At 35.6% G+C, this 17,956-nt stretch overlaps 2 long non-coding RNA genes across 2 annotated transcripts in view; one reads left to right on the forward strand and one right to left on the reverse strand.

Annotated features, from left to right (window-relative positions):
• The window catches only part of LOC137851397 (uncharacterized), a 114,518-nt gene that overhangs the window by 44,583 nt on the left and 51,979 nt on the right, over positions 1–17,956 (forward strand). The window lies entirely within an intron of this gene.
• Positions 1,247–6,423, reverse strand: LOC137851839 (uncharacterized). The gene is made up of 3 exons (XR_011093525.1): positions 5,996–6,423; positions 2,272–2,856; positions 1,247–1,786 (listed from the first exon to the last, which is right to left on the reverse strand). It is a non-coding gene; the product is annotated as an uncharacterized lncRNA (long non-coding RNA).

A 17,956-nucleotide genomic window follows, 5' to 3' on the forward strand; every position in this document is an offset into this window, starting at 1 on the left:
CACTCATCACTGGTCTCCATCTGGACATTGAGCCATTGACTGCAACTTTTTGTAGATGAACATCCAGACAATTCATTAACCACCACATGGTCCACCCATCAAATCCATGTCTCTCCAATTTGGAGACAAGTATGTCATGCCAGACAGAGTCAAAGGCTTTGCAGTAATCCAGGTAGATGACATCAGTTGTTCTTCCCTTATCCACCAATGCTGTAACCCAGTTTTAGAAGGCTACTAAAATTCTTAGGTATGATTTGTGTGATCTTAGGCATGATAAGTGAAGCTATGCTGGCTGTCACCAATTGCCTCTATGTCCGCCATGTACCTTAGTACATTTTCTGAAAGGTTCTGTTCCATGATCTTGCCAGGCACACAGGTGACACTGACTGGCCTGTAGTTTCCAGAGCTTTTCTTTTTCTTTCTTTCTTTCCTTCTTTCCTTCTTTCCTTCTTTCTTTCTTTCTTTCTTTCTTTCTTTCTTTCTTTCTTTCTTTCTTTCTTTCTTTCTTTCTTTCTTTCTTTCTTTCTTAATGGGGGTTATGTTTCCCCTTTTCCAGTCAGTGTGAACTTCACTGGACATCCTGGACAGCCACCACTTTCTGGCTTAGCAACTTATGCCTATGTGGCCATGCCTTATAAAGATTGAGCTTCATCTTGGGGATAAGATACCACACATTTCTTCCTAAACCTTACATTTTATTATACAGTAAGCCTGCTAGGATGTCATGTGGTAGCCTGAGGTTAACAACCCATTTCTCCACTCTTTTTGCCTTGTTGCCTTCAGGGGGCAGTGGCGACCTGGTTCAGGAACGGCACGGCGACCAGCCCCAGGCCGCTCGGTCCATCAGCTCACAGACACCAATGTGGTGGACGGCAAATGGCGTTTATTGTTGAGTCACATGGTGTTACATAGCCTAGGCCCACAACGTCGCTTCCGCTTGCTTACGTCACAGACCACGCGCTACTGCCCATCAAGGGAGGGGCTCTATCTTTCCATACAGCGCCACATCTTCCGGCCACCAGACCCTAACGACCCACATTGCCTCTATAAGAGATCGAAGACAAGTCTTTCTGGTTGTTTTTTGGAAAGTAGAAGTGGACAAGCATATACAAAAGAGCAATTCCTAGGATAAACATGTTGCACATGGATTAATAGGGTGTGAAATCACATTATGTGCAGAAACTATCACCCACCGGTGGGCCTGAGTAATTTCAGCCTGTGGAGCTCATGTAAGGAGAAAAAATATTATGCATAAGCACCTTAGCACGTGGTTTTAGAGAAAATGGAAAACAGTAGTTTTTTCACTTGAACAAAATTTAGTTAGCATTTGAACAGTCACTTTTTTTATTCCTGCAGTAGTCACAGACTGGAAGGACTTAAGTCTGAAATTCTGAGCGCATATTCCAATACAGTATGAAGCATGAGATTCATGTTGAAAGAGAACGGAATTGTTTTCCCCCAGTAGACAGAGGACAGCTTAACACACTTTTTGAGTCAGAGGCTTCAAATTTTGTCCACATAACAGAGTGTTCATCTCATATCACAAGGGAAATAAATTGAAAGAAGTTTATTTTAAAGTTTTTTCTATTTATTATTTATACCAAAATATTTTTTGTAACTTTTTATAACTGTGATTCATTGTTGTACGCTCTACAGTGACCAAGTGACTGGATAGAGAGCTCAGGAGCAAGTCTTCTGTAGCAACAGATGCACATCTTCAAATCCAACCCTCAAAGTATGGAGTTCCTTAAAGCGATCTTTAGGAATCTGCATAAAGAACTTCAGCCTGAAATCACAGAATCATTAGGGTTAAAAACACCTCCAAGATCATCTGGTCCAACCATCACCCTACCACTAATGTCACCCACTAAACCATGTCCCGTGTCCCTAAGCACCAAGTCCAACCTTTGCTTAAACACCCCCAGGGATGGCAACTCCACCACCACCCTGTGCAACCTATTCCAATACCTGGCTACTCTTTCTGAGAATAAATGTCTCCTAATTTCTAACTTAAATCTCCCCCGATGCAACTTGAGGACATTCCATCTAGTCCTATCACTAGTTATCCGTGAGAAGAGGCAGACCCCCAGCTCCCCACACCTTCCTTTCAGGTAGCTGTAGAGAGCAATAACATCTCCCCTGAGCCTCCTCTTCTCCAGACTAAACAACCCCAGTGCCCTCAGCCACTCCTCACAGGACTTGTGTTCCAGGCCTTTCACCAGCTTCATAGCCCTTTTCTCATCCTGAAAAAGTTTGAGATTTCATAAGTACCCAAGAAACTCGCAATAGCACTGGAGTGAAAATCAAAAAGCTGCTGACTCCATTGTTCCTGGCATTCATCCGTGTCTGTGTGGTGTTTTCAGACAGAGGCTTCAAACTATGGTGGCTCAGTGTGGGGAGCCAGCTGGCACTGGGTCATGCTTGCAGGCAGCCATGCAGGGGAAAATTCCAGCCTTGTCCCCTTCTGTCAGAGCTGATGTTCTTCTTCCCACAAAGTTCACTGGTATCTGCAAATCAAAGTTTTGCAAGGAAGTCTTTTACTTGAAATTCAGCTATACTCCCACTCCTTACTCTTTGTAATCAGTATTGAGCAGCATAATCGCAGGGCTGCTTGGAGCACTAATCTGGGGACTGAGTGGAAGGGTCAGCAAGACGGTTCAGATGCAGCCCAGAACTCCATGGGACTTGGTGGATACATGAAAAAGAGGGAGTGCAGTAGTCTGTGTGCATCCTTGGACCCTTCAAAGCAAAAATAAAGCCCAGCTGCCTATTCTGGCTTATATCCATGGCAGACAGCACTTCAAAATTGTTTTGCAAGTTGTGTTTTTTCTTTTTTCTTTCTTCATTTTTCCCACACTGAAAGAAGAATATAAAAAATAAATAAATAAAACTGAACAACTTATTTCATTAAAAGGAACAACTAACAAACAGGCAAATAAAATATATGTTTCTATGTGTGCAAGTCAGTGTGAATGTGTGCACAGGAGAAACAAAATGGGTATTTGGCTCCCAGGGGTTCAAGCTAACAGGTGGAGTAGCTAATTTCCCATAGCTGGGCAGCAGGTAGAATCATCATTGTTTCATCTGCTTTCAAATCAAGTCCATAGAGAAAGAAAAACTATTTTTGTTTGCTTGTTTGTTTAACTTTTTGCCTTGTAAGAACTGCTGTATGGAAAATGATTTATGTAAACAAAGGATCCAGATTTTTCTAGGTTTCTGAAGTTTCAGGTTGGGGATGCTTCCTGAAAATATAATATCCACATTCCCTGGTTTATCACAATTTAAAGAAATAGTGGAGTTTGGACATCACTGCTGTGTTACATTTGTGACACAAAAATGAACATTCTCAGCAGGAATTCTTTCTTGTGAAACCTCAGTTATTGCTGGGGTTTTGATACATTTGGAGTTTTCAATACCAACAGAATTCCATAATTATTTCATTTATTTATTTATTTATTTGTACTGCCTCCTGTGACTGAAGAACATGAACCAGACTCAAAACAGAGTTTGAGTTCTATATCTTTCTCAATATATCTTCATGCATACTTCCTGACAGGCAGAAGAAAGTTACTACTGTGTCCCAGTCTCAGCAGTAACAAATAAAATGGGACCATAACATTAAGTTGTGTTAACCTATTTAAGATATTTTCTCATCCCTTTAGGCAATTTAAATATTAGCTTACTTTTTCAAATTTCAGTTAGGAATAATATACCATATATATTATGGTATATATATTATTATATATGGTGTATATATATATTTGATATAGTATATATATATATTATAAGCAAGCAAACAAACAGTTCTTCTTACGAAATTCTTGTTGCAAAATTCTACCCTGTGTTCCTTAATCATCATAATCTTTTCTTTTCCCGCTTATTTTAACATACTTGTGCTTTTAAAATAATACGACAATAACATTCCTAGAAAAGTTTTCATGCTTCACGAACTTCTGGCTTTCTATAGTATAGATTCTTGTATTTTATTTTTTTTCATGAACTAGGATACAAAAGAGTACAGTGCATAAAATCAGAAAATACGGTCTTGAATCAAAGCTGTTAAAACCTAAGCTCATGTAGTTCATACAGTTATATTTATAGGTTAGCAACTACCATGTTTTTAAAGTTTGCAAAAGGTTCAAGTAAGAGAAGATAAAGGTTAACTTTGGAACTTGGAGAAACTCTTCTGAGAGCAGACTTTTTGAAATGCAGATGACCCAGTTCTAATTCTATCTAAAAATAAGAATTTCTTGTGCACATGAGCCTTCTAAATGCATTTAAGTCTCAGAGCAGTGCATAAAATAATAATAATGACAATAAAAATAATAATAAAGACAGATGTCATCTGAAAAATTAAGATAATATTTGATTTATGGTTACATGTCTAGATTTAGCAAATACATTTTTCACAACTTTGGTTGGAGATTCTGACTCCTGCTTTAGGCAGGACCTACTTTAATATTACTCTTCTGGCTGTTGGAAGGATGCAAGATCCTGAGCTCAGTATGTTTATGAACTCAGAGAAGGTGTAGGTATTGCTGCAGACCCACTTGTTTTTCTGTTGAGATTTCCTTTTCTGCAGGATTCTGAATCCTTTTCTTTACCATACTTATATGAAAATAAACCTTATAATTTGTTGATGTAATCAGGGACACTCATATTTCTTTGTAGAAGTAATACTACATTTGAGAGATTTATCTCTTTCAATCAAGTGTTCTGACCAGAACGAAGAAAGCTGCAATTTGAATAATTTGTATCAATCACATCCAAGGATATCTAAAAATTGTTGCAGAAAATTCCTTAATATCTTAAAGATCAGATATTATTAGCCAAATGCACCATAACATTCTGACTTGTATAGTACACTTCAAGGAAATTGAGAACTAGTGGTATGTGACTGGTGTTATCTGACCAGGACGTCTGACCTGACACAGGTGGACTCTGTTCAGCATTAAATGGGCTCATCTAATTTACTGAACCCACTCAGGCTTAAGCTATTTTTTTTTCTTTCTTTCAGCTGACCTAATGAAGTCTTTTCAGTTTCAACCAAAACCATTTTTGCATGTTTTGTGGACAGAAAACAATTTCATTAACTGAAAATAAACAAAACTGAATATTTTCCAAAAAGTTCTAGTCCTTACATCATTTGTGCATGCATGCACTGGATAACTTGTTCAAGATGGATTTTTTATTTTTTATTCTTAATCAACAGCCACATACATGTAATTTTATTTATTTATTTATTTACTTATTTTTAGCACTTGCCATCTGTTCTTAATTAACAAAACAAACAGTGATGGATAGATAGATGCTGTGTCTTGTAATAGTCACAAGCTGTCAGCTTGCAGGTGTGGTGAAAACTTAGAAAGAAGAAAACAGATTCCCTGGCTGGGAGAAAATTCTTTATAACCTAGTTACTTAGTTTACGTGATTTAAGACCTCCACTGGATTTCTAGGTTTCTTTTAATTTATGAAGTTGAAAAACAGGATTCTTACTTCTCCCCTTATGCAAGTAAACAAACTGCTTCAAATGCAAAAGTAAAATAAAGCCCCTCAAATACGATTAACACTGTTAAAAAAGAATGATGATTAAAGACAGAGAGCTCAGGAAAAGTGTATGGATGAAACACAGAGCAATGACAATGGAACAAATGAAGGTAATTTACTGAAAAAGTAGCCAGAACAACAAAACACCATAAATTTGAGCATTGTCTCAAAGATATAAAAAGCTATTAACTGCAACATACCTGTGAGCAGAGAAGAATATATGGAGACTGAAAATTTGTGCTGCTGCAGTTTAAAAAGAAAAAAGCAAACAAACAAACAAACAAACAAAAACACCTAACTGGCTAACCAGAACAAAAATTCAAATGTATATATATAAATATATATGTGTATATATAGAGAGAACTTCCTTGTTAGGCAAAATAAATAGAATTTCCATACCACTATAAATATAGTACATACAGTATTATATTATTATACAAAAACTTACATTGACTGTGCACCTTCAAGGGAGGCAGTAGAGAACAAATATCAGTGCTTTTCTGTAACAGACTGACTGCAGGTTCTGAACTGGACTCTTGACACTTATCACCCATTATTCTCCACAGATTAGTGCAAATCTTCAATTTGTTTCTATACTGTTTATAAAATAATTAATGAGAAGTTAACAAATTCCAGCATTTTCAGGAAAGAGAACAGGAATATGGAAATTATCCTCTGTAGAAATCCATTAGGTAAGCTTTCCTTTATAGATCAACAAAATAAATTAGAAATTTATTTTTATAAACTTTCGTTTTAAATTTCAAGGCTTTGAAATATGTTTTTGCTTTGTATGCGTACAAAAACTAAGCCTTTCAGACACTGTTACACAACAAAGGACTTAATTTGCAACAAAGCATTTTACATCTTTTATCCTTCCAGAAAAGGAAGTCAGACCTAAACAACTACACCTGGTAAAACATTTTTAAACCAATGCATTCTTGAATGTATTTAGGATTGAATAGTGTAACTTTATTTAATACCAAAAAAAAAAAATCTTTTCCTACAGATTTTCTAACCAACTCATCCTTCTCAGGAACATCCCATTAACACTTTATCTAAAATAAAGAGGCACAGCCTTATCTCTGTGCAGTAGGTTTGGGGGGGATTTTTGTTCATTGGAACCAGACGTGATATTTTACTGTAAAACATTTCTGCTTTGCTGAACACTTTGTTTTTGCTGACATGTCAGCAAAAGAAAAAGAGCTATTTTGAGAGGGGCAAGATAACAAATCTTATTCTGTAAATTATATAAAAGTATACCTTTAAGTAATTTGACTAGCCCCATGATCTTCATCTGTAAGAAATAAATTCTGGTCTGTTACATTGATTTAAAGCTTACATAAATCCAGCCTAAATAAATAAAAGAAAACATATAAGTGTAACCAAGAAGTTCTGTTATAAATGTATTTTGTGTGGACAATTAAAAAATGTCTATTCAACCTTTTAAAATATTTTAATTTAAAATCTAATTCCCTAATCCATAGTTATTCAGTAAGCCATTTTAGTTGGTTTTCTGTGTTAAAATGTCAAAAGTGTTTCCAAAAATGTTTGGATAATGTTATCCTCTGAAAATTATCCAGATGATGAGTTTTTCAAACTTTCCATGAATATACCTCTGCAGAGCTTCAATATACATGTTTAACTTCAGAGAATAGGTGAAAAATCTGGCCTGAAAATACATCTGTTTTCCAGCTAGTACCACCCTTCTACAATTTTCTATTTCCTTATGCCATTAGACCACCATGATTATGACAAAATGCTTCCTGTTGTATGTTAGACTTGTGAAAAGCAGGTCAGCAGGATGAGATATGACAGTAAATTTCAGCACTTAGTTTGTAAAAAAACAGTGTTCCAGAGAGTAATGTTAAAAATAAATAAATAAAAATAAAAACATCTGAAGATATGCAATAGATGTAGATGGTGAAATACAATGCTCCTGAATTACGTGGGCAAGTCTTGAGATGTCTGGGGAACAGTGGCAAGAATTCAAGACACCTATCACTTCTCTTCACTTCTGGTTAACTACATATTTTTGCAGGCCTCATCATAGTTTGGATACGTTTTCTGCAGGCAAGCCAACCCCTCTGTGGCAGCTGTGCCCTCCATTTTGGCTGAGGAGCTTGGTGCAAAATCAAGTTATACATACAAAGGGGTAACATCAGACCTAGGGCTGGAGCTTGATGAGTCTTGGACAATCATGACACACTGATGATACATGTTATTCATGCTGGCCCTCACCTAGCATGATGTTTGAGTATTCTCTACTTTTTGTATCTCAATAATTCTTGCAGGATAAAAGCTTGTGAAGGTTTAGGACTAAATCAACTGGTGAAATGAGAAGGAAAGTAGTTTTACCCAGACACAATTTTGCTCATTTGGCTGTCTTTATACCTCTCTCAAAAACATCAGGAGCTGATGCTACCAGGATTCCTGCATCCTGGAGAAATTAGCTTAAACACTGCAACAATTCCCATTATAAATCCCCCAGACATTTCCTTACCCTTCAATATCCAGCTGTCCTGTCTTCAGCTGAGATAAGAGTAAATTTTCTTCATAGTGGCTGGTATGGTGCCATGTTTGGGATTTAAGAGAAAAATAATGCTGATTACACACTAATGTTTTAGTTGTTGTTGAGCAGTGCTTAGAGTAAGACAAAAACTTTTCAGTTTTATGCTGTCCTATCAGTGAGGAGGCTGGGGGTACACAAGAAGCTGGCAGAGGATAGAACCAGGACAGCTGACCCAGACTGGCCAAAGGGATATTCCATACCATACGGCATCATGCTGAACAATAAAACTGGGAGGTTCATCTGGGTGCTGTGTTTGCTCAGGGATGGGATGATCTATGGGTGATGATGGGATGATCCATGGGTGATGAACAATGGCATTGTGCATCACTTGCTTTGTATATTCTTTTATTATTACTATTACTATTACTATTACTATTAGTAGTAGTAGTAGTAGTAGTAGTAGTAGTAGTAGTAGTATCTCTTCTTTTCCTGTCCTATTAAACTATCTTTATCTCAACTCATTAGTTTTACCTTTTTTTGATTCTCTCACCCCCCTGTGGGGAAGTGAGTGAGAGGCTGTGTGGTTTTGAGCTGCTTGCTGGGTTAAACCACAATACCAACACTACAAAATCTGAAGATGAACATCCACTGACTAATCCAGTTACTGTATTTCACATACTTCTCCATTATATAACAGTAACAGTAAGAGCAGCAAAAAAATATATTATATACTTGATCTAACTAAGAATCCCTTGAAGTAATGAAACCAAATTATGGTAAAATGACGTAGTAGACAGGTAGGTTAAAATAAGCTGTTCTTCAGTAAGCTCAAGTTCATTCAAAAACTATTATATTCAGTACAGTTCACAGAAGTCTCTTCTGTCAACATCTGTCTCAACATATTTCAACAATAGCATATTCCCTAAAATTGTCAATTACAAGAGAGAACAATGCAGTTTCATTTAAATCCTGAGACACTTTAATACAATTCATATGATGCCTGTGAAGCATCATTGCAACTCGCCAGTTCAGAGTAAATCCCTCTCTTTGAACACCTTGTTGTGATGAGAGCTGCCTGCCAAGAAAGCTCTCAACAGATGGATTGAAGCTCTGAAGAATGTCTTTTTTGAGTCAGGTCTTAGAGCTGTCTTTGACACCACTTTCACAGTAAGACTTGTAAATCCTCCTGTAATTTTGGGGAGGGATAAGAGATGTGTCTGCAAATGCACCTGATCAAAATATAAGCCATACCAGAGGTATTTCCTAATCTCCCCTCCTCATTTCTCAAAAGATAATGAAAGTGTATTTCACTAATGCCTACTTTCTGCCTTAAAGGGTCAGCTATACAGCCTTCAAACATACAACATAGCAATGAAGTATCTGCATAAACAAGAGGTTATATCAGGTGTTGCCCAGACACATATGAAAGCAAATTAACAATGAGGCTCTTGTAATGACTGATTTTGTCTGTCTATCATATAACAGCAACTCTTAGCCCCTTTATGAATTTTAGGTTCACAGTTTGTTTGTTTGAGGGAGGGGGGATTACATCTTTGTTTTGCCTCTTTTTTTTTTTTTTTAATTGGGTACTTTAGCTGTAAGATAGTGACAGATAGTGACTTTGTAGAGTAATGGTACAAATTTTATCATTAGAAATTATATTGAAACCTTTGAGCACTTTAACCAAATCTCTGTACAGAAGATAAGATTGCAGGAGTACAGCAATAACTGCTCATGTAACAGAAGTTTTCTCCTGAACTCTTAAGTGACCCAAGTCTGGTTCTGGACAAGCCTTAAAAGGTTTATCTAAGCAATGAGATCCCTCTTGGGCCTGCAAAATTGAGCTGGCAATCTTGAGAATCGCCTATCTCACAATATTTCTAGTACTCCCTGTTCCAAGACTGATAAACCACAACAAGGACTTTCTTTGTAATGTAAGCTATTTATTTCTTTATCCGATTCTAATGGCACATGGAAGAACAACGCACATAGAACTGAAAAAAACTTTTGGAAGGTTGTGATATTTCAAGACAATATTTTTAAACTGGTATTTTTCACTAGCAGAGCTCGTGGCAGGACGCGAGAAAACGTTTGCATTTAAATATGTAATTTTGTTAAAACTGAAATATTTTGTTAAAATGCTTCACTTTAGACAGTATTTGACAGAAGATTTCTTAAATCAAGTGTACGCATTTTTTTCTAGCCAGAATTAGAGAGAAAATAAAAAGCTTATTTCATGAAACAGTGCTTATTATGATTAAATTCCCCCCCCCCCCCCCCCCCCATTTTTTTTTTTACACAAACCACTGGTAGACAGACGAAATTAAGATTATAAACATCTGGGAGGAAAGCAAGATCCTGTCTTCAAATCCACTCCACTTAATAATAAGCTTAATTCACATTTTGCATGGTGACAAGAAAAAAATCCAGCAATCTGCTAATGGAGTGGATCTGAACTATAAAATTCATTGTGCAAGCCAATTAAAAACCTTAGTTTTCCACTATTAAAGGATTTCAAATAACTTAGTGAATCCCAACTAACATGTCTCATTGCAAACATTCCTAATAATTTAACAGAAGTGGACGTAAAAGAGGAAATGGTTGTTTGCTGGTTTAGCTCTTTTTTATTTTTTATTTATTTAATGTTTTTCTCACTTCAGATTAATCAAATAAAACAATAAAGAAACTGCAACACTGGAATTTAGCTTGTTCCCTCATGTACAGTTAAAATGTTAAGACTTCCTTTTACTGCCATTATTCTGAAAATGGATTAATCGTGAAATGCCTACATCTGTCTGAGGAAGATTTCATCCCATAGGTGAACAGAGATAATCTTTGATTCCACAGACTGGGCATATGTTATGCAAATTTTCCTTAATTCAGTTCTGCTTTTAATGTAACAAAATATGGATCTCAGGACACATTTACAATTTATAAGGGAAAATCCTGAATATGACATTGTATTTGATCATCTTGAGGTTACTTTTGTGCAACCTGTTGAGAAATAAGAATTGCCTAGCAGACATTTTTTGTGTTTATGTTTTTGTTGTTGTTGTTTTTGTGTTGTTTTTGTTTTTTCTTGTAAAATTGATATATTATAATGCATAGAACTACTAAAACTATACTGTACTTTTGGCCAAAATGTTGTAAGGACTTAAGTCAAGAAATATTTTGGCACCCAACAAGTTATTGCATTGATTCAATGTGACTATGCAAAAATGCATAAACTTAGTCATGTGTTTAAACCTTTCCAGACTGGTGTCTGAGAGAGCTTTAACACAAAAGAATGAATCTTCCTGTGCAAAAACATATAAACATCAATTTAATGTAAATATCATATGTCTGGCACAAATGCAATAAAATATTGCCAAAAGATTCTATTTTCTCCTCTTCCAGAATGTAAAGCCCATATGGATAAGGCAGCTTTCTGACAGCCTCAAATATGAACTCAATTCACTCGGGTTCTGTCATCTACCAAAAACTGTATTCCATGATCTCTTGTACAGGTTATTCACAAGTGAAATGCCAAAAGTGTCCCAGAGGTTCATACAGGCAAAGAGCTTGTGTATGTAAGCCTCATCTGAATGCTGGCAATCCAGAAATATGCTTAAAACTCTGATGAGAGAAAGATGGCTTTTTCTTATGAGTATTCTAATACTTGCTCAGTTTTCATATAACCTCAGAACATTCATTCTTACCTATAGTAAGTTATCCTTATCTATATGTATACAAGCGGAAAGAGTGAAAGGAGACCCAGGTAAGTGTTTTGGGTATTCGTACCTGAAAAATAGAGGCAATTATAATTTTAAGTTAATGTTCAAATCTACAAGCTTATTTATTCACTCCCAACTCAGATGAAAAATAATGGTATTTCTCCTATAGGTGTTCAAAAATAGCATAGAGAATAATGACAATTATATTTACTAAAATATAATCACTAAAAAAGAAATAATCTGGAACTAGAGTATTTCTCCAAACAGTATATTTGTCTTGATGAATCTAGATTATAATTGAAATTCTTAGTTAAGATTGATTATTCTTGCTCTTAGGACTATAAACTATGTGCCTTCATTAATTTTTATTTATTTTTTAATAGATGTAAGTCATTTAGAATTAAATGGCATTTTCTTTCTATCAGAAACTATGCATTAGAGGTCATATATTTTTTGCCTCTAACAGACTTTCCTACCATTTTCAAATATCATATGTTTTGAATGGCTGTGTTTATGAGTCAGTTCAAAATCTAGAACAAATACCAATTCAAAATTTTTCCTCAGAATAAAATGTTTTGGGGTTTTAAACACTATTTGAAAGACAACTCTCCGTATATTTCTTGGTCAGGGGAAGGTGATGCAGTCAAAACCTAAGTATTGTTATGTTGCCAACTAAATAACTTGCATAATATTTGCACTGTAATGTAAAACTTATTAAATCAAAAACTTGAATCATGTCAGAAAATGCTGTTCTACAAATAATATTCTAATTTGTCTTTTGTAATTTCAAATATTTGCTTCTTTAACGCTTCTTGTCTGTCCATCTTGTTTTCCATTCTGCACACCAGTCTGGCTTACTGAAAAATGATTGTGTGAAACACAGTGCAACAAACATAAACCAACAATGTTTTACTAAATTAATTTCCCTTGGCTCAGGCTTTCATAGAATCATAAAGTCATAGAATGATTTGGTTTGTAAGGGACCTGAAAGATCATATAATTCCAAGCCCCCTGCCATGGGCAGGGATGGATACCTTCCACTAGACCAGGTTGCTCAAAGCCCCATCCAGCCCGGCCTTCATCACTTACAGGTGTCGGGCATCCACAGCTTCTCTGGGCAACCTTTTCCAATGCTTCACCACACTCTGATTAAAGAATTTATTTCAAATACCTTATCTAAACCTACACTCTTTTGGTTTAAAATCATTACTCCTTGTCCTATCACTATATTCCCTGACAAACAGTCCCTCCCCCCCTTTCCTTTAGACACTGAAAGGACACTATGAGATCTCCCCAGAGCCTTCTCTTCTACAGTTTTGGGCCGAACTCCCTCAGCCTATCTTTGTAGAAGAGGTGCTCCAGACCCTTGATCATCTTCATGGCCCTCCTCTGGAGTCGTTCTAATACCTCCATGCCTTCTTGTGCTGGAGGCCCCTGAGTTGAACGCAGGGCTCCAGGTGGGGTCTCACAAGACCAGAGTAGAGGGGGAGAATCACCTCCCTCAACCTGCTGGCCAGGCTACTTTTGATGCAGCCCAGGATATGGTTGGCTTTCTGGGCTTCAAGTGCACATTGCCCGCTCATATTGAGCTTCTCATCAACCAAGACTCCCTGGACTTCTCCTCAGGGCTGCTCTCATTCCACTCTCTGCCCAGCCTGTATTTGTGCTTGGGATTGCCCCAGCCCAGATGCAGGACCTTGCACTTGGTCTCGTGACGATGAGTTCACGAAGTTTACATAGGGTCACCTTTCAAACCTGCCCAGGTCCCTCTGGATGGCATCCCCTCCTTCCAGTGTGTTAACCACACCACACAGGATAGTGTCATCAGCAAACTTGTTGAGGGTGCACTCAATCTGTCCATGTCACCAAAAAATATGTTAAACAATGCCATTCCCAGTACTGACCCCCAAGAGACACCACTCATTATTGATCTCAACCTGGACCTTGAGCAGTCGACTGCAACACTTTGAGTGTGACAATCCATCAAACTCCTTACCCTCCAAGTGGTCCATCCATCAAATCCATGTCTTTCCAATTTAGAGACAATAATATCACTGGGGACAGTGTCAGATGCTTTGCACAAGTCCAGGGAAATGATGTTAGTTGCTCTTCCCCTATCCACCAATACTGCAACCCTGTTGTAGAACGTTACCAGCCTTCTAATCTTCTAACCAAATTTACTAGTACTATGATGGTAATTGTTTATTTTTATCTCAAAGCTTAAGGAAAACAAATGCATGCAAGAAAAGCAGAAAGTCTTCCACATATTTTCACTAAATCAATGTTTGTAGTGTAGATATGTCTGATTCAAAGCACTAAAAAATCAGAATTTTTAAGTTTGTTTTTGCTAGTGTATTTCTTCCATAGAGCATAGTATTAATTAATAAAGACAGAAATGCAATACTGTTTGAAACTTTTGCCTCATATTTTTCTCTAATCAGGTAACATTACTATAAATAAAAACATTTCATTATTTTCTCTTTATTTATAGAGCATCCAGGTAACAAGGAGAGAAATTTACCTTTAGATAACACACACAAAAATTAGTGGAAGGATAGTTATTCTACCTGAAGTTGCATTTGGAAATGCTTTAAAATGGATTGATCATCTAAAACATAAGCTACCTGAAAAAAATAAAAATAAAATAAAATATAGAACACAAAAAAGGGAAACAGAAATATCAAAATGTTCTCTTCCTCATCCCATATGAAAATGTTGCCCTAATTAACATAGGCCTAAGCACACAGACTTTATGATGTCAGCTACAGCTTGATTTCAATCATGTTTTGAAAATTGAGTTTAAATGCTGTACTAGATTAGGTCTGTTGTGCTCTGTATTTTGGAGAGTTGGACCTCTGAGGAGGAAAATCAACTCCCACAGGACATTTGAAAAATTTTAACAACTGTCAATTAAGAAAGGTTGACATTTAAGATGAGGCAGATTATGTTTGCGTCTTATTTAATTATTAATGATTTTTCAGAACAATTACTAATATTACAGTAAATGCCATTAACAGTTTTTTTTGTTTGTTTGTTTTTTGTTTTTGCCAAACATCAGGAGAAAAGGTCAGTGTGTTTAAATTATTTGTTTGATTTTCCACTTCCATCTGTCCACTATATATGAGCTTTAGCATTAGTAACAGTTTTGAAATTTTAAAATATATGCATATGTTCTACAAATTCACAGGAATATTTTAAATACTTGGATGAAACACCATTTTCTGGATCAATGACTCCTGTTATCTGTAATCACAGGCAATCACAATTTGTAATCTCCTAAAATATTTATTCTAGCTCTGTCTTGAAAGCAATTATATTTCTTGCCTCCACTGTTCATATGGGAGCATTGTTACAAGACTTTCACTGTTCTGATGTTTAAGAACATTTTTCTAATTTCCATTACAAATTTATACTAATTTTTACTTGTGCCAGCATTCTTCTTTAGTTTAAATAGCACATTGGATTTATAGATATAAATTATATTTCCTCTCAACCTATCACTTCAGACATACACACTTTCTCCCTGAATGATTCTCATTCTCATTTGTACCGAAAATGCCAGTTTTGTGACATGATCTAGTAGGAGACTTCTACCTCCCCGTGTTCAGGTCAATAACTGAAACTTTTAACATGATTAATCCCAAGACAGTCCTTGAAGAGCTCAGCCAAAGTCCCCTCTAAGCATGATACTTTGAAGTCTGCTCTTTGACAAGTCAGAACACACTGTACTACTAATTCCCATTTTCCTTGGCTTAAATAGTAACCTTAAGTTACTTATTGTTTCCCATTTTCTGCAGTTTTACATGAGAAATTACTGATTAAGATGGAAAAGATGAAAATTGCTGTAAAATATAGTCCCTTCAAACCACTTTTCCAGAAACAAATAGGAGGAAAATATGAAGAAATACTATATTCAGCAATGACCAGAAGCAAAAGTGCTAGAAATCTTAAAAGTAATCATCCTCCTGCAAGCCCAACTACATAGGCTCCAGAGGATAAGATAAACATCTGAACTTTGAGACACTTGTCCATAGCTTACCCAAATTCCAAGTCTTTTGGGGTCACCAATCATTATGAATTTCCTTTTTTTATGTTTGTCAGACCCTTTTAACCCCAAATTTTCAGAGGTTCAGAGAATTTAATTGCTTAACTCCCCAAAAATCCAAAGGTTGGGTGATTAAATTCCACTTAACTCTGAAAAGCAAGAGTTCACTATTACTTAATGTATAACCCTGTCTAAAAAATGTCATTAACATACACAATTCATACAACCATGGAAACTTTAGTATCCCCTTAAGGTGAAGCTGCTCCAGGCTTGATATATGCATGCAAGTGTCATTTATTTCTTTGTTTATGAGTGCATATTAAAAATACTAAATAAATAATAAAAAGTTTCATTATGTTAGCACTCATGACAATTAGAAAGTACAAGTGTTGTCAAATAGCAAAACCTGTCAAAATCTTTTTTCTTAGCATAGTGTTTTTTTTTGTTGTTGTTGTTGTTTGTTTTGTTTTGTTTTGTTTTATAAGAAAACTGAATTCAAAATTGTCTACATAAATTATTTTTTATATTGTTTTACTCTCTTTAGATACTAAGAACTGTGTTTCTGCAAATCCATGTCATACTCATGGGTATTTTTTCATGTTTTAAATGATTGTTTGTTCACTTTTCAAATGTAAAGACATTTGTGTTTATACATACTCAAAGAACTTGTAAAGAAGCATTCATAAAAATATTTTTGCATCTGACTACCTGAAGTCCGGAACATAAAATCCTAATAAAGTGTTTCACTTGTTTCATTTTCAGTACCCAGGCTATTTCTATAATTTTATTGACATTAAAAACAAGGAAAACCGAAATCTTCACAACAGAGACACCTGTTTGATATTTACACATTTTATGTATGTCTCAAGTTGAGAGATGAATTGGTTACTCTGCTGGCCTCTTCCATGGACTTTAAAGAAATGAGCAAGTGAAATTCAGAGCTGCTCCACCAATACTTCGAACTTGTGTTTTATGGCACTATCCTTTTTTGTATGGACACTTCTGTTTCCATTTTCTATTCCTTTTCCTTAGACTAGAAATACTAGAGCATGCAGAGACGACATAGTATAAATTGTTTTAGTAAATGGCACTGGTATCAATTTCTTATAAACATTATAAGATTTTGTTAGATATCTGTTAACAGGCTGAGTTTATTCATCTATAACGAGAGTTAGAAAGAGTGGTCCAACTTGCATTTGTCAAAAGGAAGGTATAACAGTACTGAAACAAGGAGAAGAGGAAATCAGTACAGCAGATATAATCCTTCGGAGACTTGCATATTTACTGAGCTTTTCGTGCTAGGATTAGTACCTTCAAAATCTGTATGTTCAATAGATTAGATGCCTCACAGTGCACATGTTTATTCATGGTACAAGCTCTTGCAGGGTTTTTCCATAGGATTTTATGTGTTTCCAGTAATTTGTCTCACAGAGACATATACAGGCACTTCACAGAAAACAAAATCACCAACACTTCAGTAAACAGTTTTTCCTTCCTTTTTATGCAGATGAAAGTCTACCATATTTAAATTCACTGCTGGTGTTTGTGCAAGTGCAAATCTATTACAATCAGTGGAGTGCCAGGGACAAGGGGAAGTGCTGGTACAGTGGGTTTAGGATTTTTTTAGTGGTACTCCGTATATGCTCCATTTTTGCTTCTATTTACAGTGTCATTTCAGGACCTAAGCTGTATTTCTGTGTCTTGACTGAATCTCCCTTTCAAATCTAAGAACACAGACTGAGATTGTTAAAAATCTGCTGTGAGTTAAAAAAAAAAAAAAAAAAAAAGACAAAAGAAAAAAGAAATCACATTTGACTCAAAAAATTTATATAATTTTTGGTACACATTAGGAACCCAGGGTACATCATGGAGTGAGTGTTTGTCAAATTAAATGAAGGTCAAAGCAGATTAATAGATTCTTAAAATAAATAATAAATAATATTTATAATATTTTAAAAGGGTTACTGGAAAAATATATAAATGCTTTTTCATTAAAAAATAATTACAAATTTGGTAATGTAATTTTGTTATGTGCAGAAATTCTAATACTAAACAACAATTATTGTTTTATCTAGATTTTGTAACCATTCTAACTCTATTCCTCCAACAATTTTGGTGTGATAATGACAATGTTTTATTTTT

The sequence above is a fragment of the Anas acuta genome, chromosome 2 (assembly GCF_963932015.1).
Source record: "Anas acuta chromosome 2, bAnaAcu1.1, whole genome shotgun sequence".
In the NCBI taxonomy this organism is placed as follows: domain Eukaryota; kingdom Metazoa; phylum Chordata; class Aves; order Anseriformes; family Anatidae; genus Anas; species Anas acuta.